This window comes from Numida meleagris, unplaced genomic scaffold (genome assembly GCF_002078875.1).
Source record: "Numida meleagris isolate 19003 breed g44 Domestic line unplaced genomic scaffold, NumMel1.0 unplaced_Scaffold339, whole genome shotgun sequence".
NCBI lineage: Eukaryota > Metazoa > Chordata > Aves > Galliformes > Numididae > Numida > Numida meleagris.
The window spans coordinates 5736-15075 of record NW_018364566.1 but is presented as its reverse complement, the minus strand read 5'-3'; the positions used below and the strand labels follow the sequence as shown (position 1 = coordinate 15075).

General features: G+C 41.6%; 1 protein-coding gene across 6 annotated transcripts in view; it reads left to right on the top strand.

Annotated features, from left to right (window-relative positions):
* LOC110391284 (ATP-dependent RNA helicase DDX25-like) overlaps positions 1–2435 on the top strand; it is a 13929-nt gene extending 11494 nt beyond the window's left edge. For all 6 annotated transcript variants that reach the window (XM_021383104.1, XM_021383103.1, XM_021383108.1 and 3 more), the window contains one exon: positions 275–2435. The gene's annotated coding sequence lies outside the window, so the exon portion shown is untranslated. The remainder of the gene's footprint in view (positions 1–274) is intronic.
* Positions 2436–9340: the final 6905 nt, after the last annotated feature.

The window sequence follows — 9340 nt, the reverse complement described above, 5'->3', positions numbered from 1 at the left end:
CTTCTCTTCTCTTCTCTTCTCTTCTCTTCTCTTCTCTTCTCTTCTCTTCTCTTCTCTTCTCTTCTCTTCTCTTTCCTCCCCTTCTCTTCCCTTTTTTCCTCCTCTTTTCACTTTTCCTTTCCCTCACTTTCCCTTCCCCCCACCCATCTCTCCTCCCCTACCTTCCCTTTTTCCTTTCCCTTCCATTCCACTTCATCTTTTTACTTTGTTTTTTTAACAGGTTTTTCATTTTCATATTAATCTCTTAAAGCAATGTGTTTTTTATTTTGTGCAGCATTCCTGGGACTCAGAAATCATCAGACTTTGAAAGAGTTTCTGGAAAATAAGTTGTTCATGAAAATATTTTTGTGTCTGAAGGCAGTGGGCACAAAAGACAAATCAAGAAGGTCAAAAGAACTTGATCTCATTTCAAAACAAAACAATTTCTCTGTCTAAGGGTCTCCTGTGGCCAAAGAGGACTTATCGCAGACTTTCTGTACAAAGTCTGACATTGAATGTACTTCTGAAAAAGATACTACAGATAAATGCCAAGATAAAGAAGATATAACTCTGTTGAGGTACCACCCATTAAAGACTCTTCTATTGTGAAGCTGGATGAAGTTTTGGAGAGTCCATTTTCTAGAGAAAATGAGTAAGAGAAAGTGTAATGAAAATAAAAATAGGAAAAAATATAAGGAAAATACAGAAAACTCTTAAAAAACAGACAACGACCGCTACTGAAGACAGAGAATGCACTGATACTGAAGAGAGGGTGAAGCAAACCGGAAGCAAAGCAGAGGGTCATTCCCACAAGAGGTGGTCCTCTCATAGTGTGGAAACAAGCAAAATCCTCCTGAGCAAGAGTACTGCAGTGGAAACAAGTACTCATTGTCCTATAGTGAAACAAAGACCTGATGTCACATCTCAAAGCAGAGGTCAAGAACAAGGTAGGAGTATATAGTACCGTTCCAAACAAAGACAGAACTTGAAGCAGATAAAGACACAATCGAAGTGAACCATAGTTCACCCATGAACTCGCTCGCCATGGAGATGGCAAAAATGCAGATACAGCAATAATTACTGTTACTCTCATACTAGAAAATATAGTCTAGAATGTTCTCTCCTTGTGATAAAGATTTGATGAGTCAAGCTTATTGCAGATCATGTAAGGATTATCATTACAAAAGCAGATGGCCTCACAGTTCACTCTCTAGGGAGGAAGATGTGCGTCAGTTTAGCAGCCCCAGAGCAGACTGACTGCATTGTTCAGTATGTCAGCAGCAATCTGAAAAAGATTTTCCTGAAAAACATGCATTCCACTTGTGTGAGCTCATTCAAATTTTGAGGACTGTCCCCACAACAGTGGAAAACAGCACCAAAAGAAGAAGATGCAGTCAGTCAGACTGCAGACTCAGAGTGAATGCAAAATGTATGAGAACTTAAGAATGAAGAGATTGTAGGTCAGGAAAAGAGAAAATGTTAGAAGGCCAAAAAGAAATAGAAAACGAAAGGTAAACATTGAGATGACTACAAGTATGTCAACGTAATCAGATTTTTTTTCCTAATTGTCTTCTTGGTATTCCACATGTCTTCGTTTCTAACTTAGCTATAGAGCACAGTCTGGCTGGGAGTTGTGTTGTTATGATGACATGAGATGACACCCACTGGTGTAATTATGATTACATGAGATGATGCCATGTTCTGGCATGGTGTGGACTCACCTGCAGGGTGTACCACGCTGGCTGCAGGGCTGTGGAGAGTGAGTATCAACAGCCAGAGTCCCAGCAGGGCAGCTGCAGTGCTTGTTAAAGGGCTGCAGTTAGCATGGCTGGGAGTGTCTTTGAGGGACTGCTTTTACTTTTTCCTTCTTTTTAATTGGGGGAAACAGTTTTAACTGTTTTATCTGATTTTCCGAAATCTGTTTTCAACATGTTGTGACTAGTTCAGGCGATTTTTTTCATCAGTAATTTCCTTGCATGACATCACAGACTTCAGAAAGTCGTAAAGCAAACATAAACTCACTTGAATGAAGAAATAAACATCCAGTTTCATCTCTCGGGTAAGCCTCCTCCAGCTGGAGTCAGGCACTTGCAAAGTTTCCTTCGTAACACCTTCCTTTTGCACAGTCATTGGACTTGTAACTCAAGAATTACATTGGCTCTACTTGCAACGTGAATGTGTGACAGAGGTGTAGCAAAGCTCCACTCAGGGAGTTCCCAGCCTGACTTTGGAATTATCTCACGTTGAGCTACAGCCATTCTGAGGGACTGGCTACTGTAAAAACTGCAAGCTCAGACAGCCGGCTAGATTTACAGACATGCTGAAACTTCTGCTCAGGAAGGATTTGGGCAAGCTCCATTTTATCAGTGTGTCTGGATACACTGGCTATCTGAACTGGTTATTTCCACCATATCATCTATACCTACCTGCTTATTAAAGTTTATTGGGACTTTGTATGAATTTCTGACTTGCCACATTTCTATTTCTGGCTGATCTTAATGATATATGCTTTCTATTTAGTGCACTCTTGATTCTTTTTCTTGTCCCTCAAATAGCCTTTAAATATGTTGTTGAAACATTTTCCCTTTCAATGAGAAGGAGATGTCCCTGGGATCTGCAGTTTGAAGACGGGATCTTATCTGAAAGTCACTGAACCTAAGCGCTGTCCTGTTAGTCTCCCAACAGGACAAGGATGCCTCTGGTGTTCAGTCAAGCTTTCAGTTTTCTGTATACTTTTCTCTGAAATGGAAGAGGTGTGCAGAATGGATTTTACATGAATTTTAAATTGGCCATTTGAAGGGAAATATTCTAATTCAAGGGTACACACACAAAGTCTCATTTCTGGCACTAGAAGTTCCCTAATCTTCTGTGCTTTGTTTCACTTTTTCCAAGACTTACTGACAGCAATCAACTTTTACCATAAATCTGAAACTACCTTGTGCTTTGTTCTCTCAGCAATTGTGTTCTGTTACTAACATCAGCTATAGAGAAATGACTGGTTCCCCTCAGAGAATGGCATATAAATTTTTGAACTGCAAAGCAATTTCAGATACCTATGTATGAAACATTCCTTGATTTACCTTTGGATATAACAGTAAGCAGTTTTGTAGCTCTAGGTCAAATGAAACAGATGCTGAACGTACTCTGTTTCTGCTTTTCTTCACAGGGTTTTCTGGTTCACAGTAGATCTCCTAAGTATGAATTAGTAAGATTCTCTCGTCAACTACTAGGAATTCTTTGGAATTTTCAATTTCCACTGACTTCACGCTCTTCGTTCTTACTTTAGGCAGTTTCATCTGTATACTGAGCTCTAGAACAAGTTGTGACACTTGAACAGCTGGGCAGTGACAACTGCTACAAATGTAACAAGTAAGATTATTATTAATTACGTATTCATATTACATACTTCTTTAAGGTATTGCTTGACTGAGAGCATAAGTTCTCTTTTGACTTAATTTAGAAATAAGGAGACACAGCACCTTTGTTGCTGCTTCATTTTGTTTGAACAACTAATGCACTGAAATAATCCAAAACATGAAAATAAAACATTTGTTTTGGAAGTATAGAAAGTGCAGCCATTAGCTGACATGATTTTATTCCTACCATTGTCTGCACTGAGGTTTGTCAAGCTGGCTAGGTATGAAGTCACAATCTGAGGTATCCCTATGTAAGTTCACATGTTGAATAAACAGCACCCAGTAGGTTATTAAAACAGTTTAACCCCAGATTCATTTTAGCCTGTGGATCCAAGGAAGCAACATGTAATGTATTCAGAATTCTCATAATTTACAGATTAAGTCTGAAAAAGGATAAGTCAACTGTTAAAAGCACCTCAAGTTGGAATTGCACAGTCCCTCATTAGCTTGCTCTTTGAGTCATGATCGGTTGAGTCACACATAAAGCCAGAATTTTAGGTGCTTTTGCCAGTTTAGAAAGAAAGGCCTTGCAGTACCACATTCACTGCTGATAAAACTATGCCATTCCCTGCATTTTGACATCAGAATTTGAAGAGATACTTTCATTCCTTCTATTGATTAGCTATTAACAGTATCTTTCTTGATTATATCAGCTGACAAGTTTCAGTCTTCATTGTGCTCAGGGTTGACATTCGCTGCTTACACTGTAGGTCTTACCTTTGAGTGGACTACATACCAAATTTAAAATTCACGGTTTTGTTTCAAAATATTGCAGATGTTTTCAGCATCTTTTCAGGCAACGTCAGTACATAAAGACTTATTACTGTCAAAGTAACTGCTTCTGGTTATCAAGAGATGGTATTTTGCCGGGTTTTATCAGTATTCCATACCATGACAGCCTGCGGCAGGCTCTGGGGTGCAGAGGCACAGTGCGCTGCGGACTATGCTTCCTGGCCATGTGTTCTCTAGCAGTCTCATGTGAGTTCCAACCCTCCAGGAGGAAGATAGATTGAGATGGAACAAACTGCTGTTCCCAAGAGCCTCCAGTGTTGTCTGTGTGATCTCCAGTTCTGGTGATGGGGGTGAATGTGTCTTCCAGTTTCTGGCAGTGCAGCGAGCAGCACAATCGGAAGTTCTCTCCTCCCATTTTTTTGTTTGATTTATTATTCTTAATTATTCTGTATTATCTCATATTCCTTTTAATTAATTAATTCTCCTATCTCAATTGGGTTTTTCCTCTTCCTTCCTCCTCTTCTCCCATGCAGAGAGAGGAGTGTCACATGATTAACTCTTCAAACTGTGACACAATTCAAAGAAATGATATGAAGTTAAATGCAATCCAATGCAGTGCAATGGAAGGAAATCCAGTGCAACCCTAACCCCAGCCCTAACCATAACCCAAACACAATACAGTATAATGGAATACAATGCAATGAGATGAAATGCATTACAATGGGATGAAATGAAATGAAATGAAATACAACATAATGGAATGTAATACAACCTTAACCCTAACCATAAACCTAACTTAACCCTAACTTTTTCACTAAGTGTAACCTACTGCAAACATTAAAGCAAACCAGTAAGTAATACAATGGAATGAAAAGCAATGCAAAGCAAGGCAATTAAATGTATTGCAATGGAATGCAACACAGTCCTTACCGTAACCCTAAAACTAACCCTGGCCCTTATCCTAAACCTAGCCCTAATCCAAACCCTAACCCTAACACTAAGCCTAGCCCTAGCCCAAACCCTTAAGTAATACAATGGAATGAAACCAAATGCAATACAAAGCCAAATCCTAATCAAGTTAAAGGTCATGAATTCAGCAGAAATTTGATCTGTTTAGTTAGTATTCACAATGATCCATGTGTAATACCTTAAGAAATCTCCCTACAGTTTGTACAGTTGTGTTATGCCAAACTACTATTTCCTTCATCATTTAAGACAGTAGAGAAAGGAGAGTAAACAAGCAAACTAACCCATGCTAATGTAAAGAAAAGTGCAAGGCTCAAACACATTTTAGAATTCACATAAAACATCTGCCCTTCCTGTCCAGACATTCTCCCATGTCAACTGATATATCGTTTTTACCGAGGACAGAGCTAACACAAGCAGGGTTACTAGAAATCCAAAACAAAATACCTGTTTCCCTCTTTTTGGCTTTACTGTACTGTTTCTGAGTCCGTGGTTAGATATTTTACATTTTAAAAAAAAGCTGCGTGCAATTCTTATTCATATTGAGAGTGAATTGTGAAAAGAGACCTCTCCACAGAGAATGTCATGTGCCTTTTAAAGTAATTTTTTTGATCTCTCATTTTTCATAGCAACTTTCATGGAGAGGAAAAGAAAGTTTCATGGGTCTGGGGAAGAAAGAGTTTAGAGGTCAGTTGTTGCACATACAGTTAGCACATTAGTTATAAAATCTCAAACTATTAACAGAGATTATTCACATTGGTAACCCACAGCTTCTTTTTGTTCAACATCTAGTATGTAAATGAAACAGTGCAGTGTTCACATTACTCAAAGAACTGTGGCATGATGTGTTTGAAAATGGCACATGAAATGAACAAGAACCTTTGTGAACCTGAGAGAGGAAGCATCTTTAAAGACTAGGGGTGTAATCCCTCTCTCACAGAAGAGAGCCAATGATACAGAAGAGCCAACGATAATGCATGCATCAAGATAAACTATGGGTAAGGAGCCACAAAAGAATAGTGTGGTAAGTACATTCAGATCAACACCTGAGAGGCTGGCAAAGGAAAATCTCTAGCTTAGCAGCACAGATGATTCCTGATTTTCTGAGTACTAACAAGCATCATCTAATCAGATCTTAAGAAAAAGATCTTTTGTGTGCAGTGTTTTGCTTGCAATCATACCCCACTGTTTGCTTCACAGAGCTTCTGAACTAGTTCACTGACCATAAAGCTACTGACAAAAATAAGTGTGCTCTTAGCATGGACAAAAATAATTCATTTGCTAAAATGAAGCATTTTACTTCTATGCAGATTAAAATCTGTATCATATTCAGACTTTAAGATAAATCCGGGTCTTTGAAACAATGGAGGAAGAAAAGGAAAACAGGATGAGGGAGTAGGGGACTAGGAAATCCATTCAGAAACTACAGCAAGGAATTCCACAAGGAAAAGAAAATATAAGCAAAAACAGATTTTAAGTGCAGAAAGTCAGCTGGATACTCAGTGTCTTTTGCCAGCAGTGAACAGTCAAGCCAACAAAACAACAGTAGAAGCAGACTGGAACCTCTAGGCCTTTAACCAAGAATAAGTTCTTATTGCATGAAACATCTACTGTATTCTGAAGTTTTCTCAAGTGACAGAAGTAAAATGGTGTCATGTGGGGATACAAGGATGACTATTCAAGGCAAGATAAACAGCATGAGAAAGCAATGCTGAGAAGAGAAAACAAAAGGAATGACTCACACCTCTGATTGGATAAGCACCTGCGTGCACTGTTAAGGAGTGTTTGTGGAATGTTTTGTTGACATGCAAAGGTGGGTGGGAAAGTTAAAAGAGAAAACTTGTGAATGTTAGAACCTGTAATAAACAATTTGGATCGTTCATATCTGAGTCCGTGCCTCAGGCGCTGCAAATGGCACACGCTGTGTGGAGCAACTCAAGCCGAGGCTGAGCGAGCCCGGTTCGGCAGCACCGCCCGACTGAACTACGGAGAGGTTGTTTGGCGCACGCCCGCACTGCTCTACAGGACAGAAGGTGAGCAGCCGGGAACTACGGGGAGCTCACTAACGAAGTGCTGGAAATATCCAAATAATTTATCAGGACGGAAAGCCCTGGCTTCTTTGATGTTTGACAAGTCTGCTCTCCTTTTGCTGAGGGTCTCTTATCCAAACAGAACAGCCTTACAGCATGCTTTCCAGACCATAATACTATTCCCATACTGTTCACAAGTATTACAGTTTTACAAGTGAGAATTAATCACATAATTCAACAACTGTATTTCTAAAATATGCTACTGAAATAGATGGCATTTCTACTTTTTCAAACTAGCTGTTTCTAAGGACAAGTTACAAAATACGTTGTGCTCTACTTCTTTAGATCATTTTGAATTAGGGAGTTAGGGGCCCTGAGTTGGGTCTTAGTTTAACTGTCCACTAAATTGCTTAGCTTATCTTCACTGCCAGATGAATTAGGGAGTCAGGGGCCTTGGGTTGGGTCTTCACTGCCAGACATTGTTTAGTTTAGCTCTCCATTATCAGATTGATGCAAGTCAGTAAGAGAAGAACAGGAAAACAGTGAAGGGGGAACGAGTATGATAAGAAACTACAAAGGCATGCAAGATAGGAGAGCCTCCCCTGGGACAAAGGTCAAGATGAAGACTCCTGACTTCATCCAAGAATGCCCACCGAATGGGGAGGAGGAGGTCGAGCCTTCATCCAGCGACCACCAGAAGGGGCTACAATGCATGCGCAAAGGGGAGGAAAAGTAATGAATATGTAACCGGGCGCAATGAATATGTATAAGTTTGGCTTTTAAATGTCTAACACTTTTGTCTAGGGGTATGCGAGTTTGGTAGGGCGGTGACCCCCTCGCATCCAGTGTGGGCGCAGCACCGTAATAAACATACCTGCTTTATAACCTAATCTCGGGTTATGGAGTTTGATTCCGCAAGTCAATTTCCCCTTTTTCGATATCCAATGCGGGGAGCTCACTAACGAAGGAGCAACAAGTAAATCTCGAAGTATTACAGAGAATTTTAAAGTTTCAGAATCGAAAGGTATCTACCTCAGCATTAGTTACTTTTCTTAAATGGATAATCAAAAACGTCCCGGAGTTTCCGAAATCTGGGTTTTCTTTTGACAGGGCTGTTTGGGACAAAATTGGCATAAGACTCTGGGATGCTGAAACTACTGTAGATAAAATGGCTGCTAAGCCGTTTGGCTCCAAATATCGGAAGCGCTCAAACAAATTCGACAGGGAAGGACGAGTTCTTCCGACTGTTCCCCATCGCCCCCACCCCGGCCGCTGCCCCTCGGTGCGGGAGGCAGCTCTTGCCCGGACCCCACCCGCGACTCCAACCCCTCCCCCGGTCTGGGAGAAGAAGAATCGCGGCCCTCGGCGAGCGCCGCCGCCGCTGCTGCGAGGCTGCTGCTGCGAGGCCCCCGCGGCCACAGTCCGCTCCGGATTGTCCTTGCCCCGCGGCCGCCCCCGGCTCCCCCCCCATCGCCCGCTGCGCCGCTGCCGCCCTCCGCACCCCCCGACTCCAGTCGTGCCGCTACCGCGGCCCGCCCCCCCTCCGTCGCTCGCGATGACGCTGCCGCCCTTCGCCCCCCCCCATGCCGCTTGCCGCTCCGCTTCTGCCGCCCGCATGCAACTTAGTTAAAGACAAGGATGGACCGCAACTAGAGGATCTTTTTGATCCTGGTCCAGTAGATCCGGAGGACGAACCGGACTTTTTCCCTCCTGACGACGATTTGAAGAGGACGGGAAGGAAAAATGTTGTCTCTTCTACAGCGTACTGTAGTGCTTTAGAGCGGTGCAGAAAAGAAGCAATATCACAGGGTGATGCTGATATGTTGCAAGCCTTTCCTGTGATGTATCGTGCAAATCAGCCCCCATCATGAAAATTTTGTTACAAATGATTCTGTCTCCCATGCAATATACTGTGTTTATGACTGAGTACTGAGAGCAGGCCACCATCCAGACTATGGATAATTTGGATGATTTAAAACATTGGCATGGAGGAGCTCATGGGGGAATGGGCTCGGGCAGCACCTCCAGACCAGGCACAGATGGACAGGCAATGCTTTGAAAATAAGTCCAACAATCTGCCAACTGACAGTGGTAAATGCATTACAATCAGTATGAAAAGCTAGACCTCACGTCCCTATTTTTCGTTACATGAATGATATCTTAACAGCAGCAGAACAAGAAGAGAGCCTCATAGATGTTATATTGCTCATCCGACAG